Source organism: Nematolebias whitei, chromosome 21 (genome assembly GCF_014905685.2).
Source record: "Nematolebias whitei isolate Nwh7 chromosome 21, NemWhi1, whole genome shotgun sequence".
Classification (NCBI taxonomy): Eukaryota; Metazoa; Chordata; class Actinopteri; order Cyprinodontiformes; family Rivulidae; genus Nematolebias; species Nematolebias whitei.
Window position 1 is genome coordinate 34,629,687 of NC_056518.1, and position 229 is coordinate 34,629,915.

The following is a 229-nucleotide window of genomic DNA, read 5'->3' on the forward strand; positions in this document are numbered from 1 at the left end:
GATGGACTGAGACATGTCCTGGTGTCCCTGTGATGGACTGAGACATGGCCTGGTATCCCTGTGACGGACTGAGACATGGCCTGGTGTCCCTGTGATGGACTGAGACATGTCCAGGTGTCCCTGTGATTGACTGAGACATGTCCTGGTGTCCCTGTGATGGACTGGAGACCTGCCCAGATTTTCCTGTGATGGACTGAGACATGTCCAGGTGTCCCTGTGATGGACTGAG

General features: G+C 55.0%; 1 protein-coding gene across 1 annotated transcript in view; it reads left to right on the forward strand.

Annotated features, from left to right (window-relative positions):
- mta1 (metastasis associated 1) overlaps window positions 1-229 on the forward strand; it is a 41,855-nt gene that overhangs the window by 1,121 nt on the left and 40,505 nt on the right. The window lies entirely within an intron of this gene.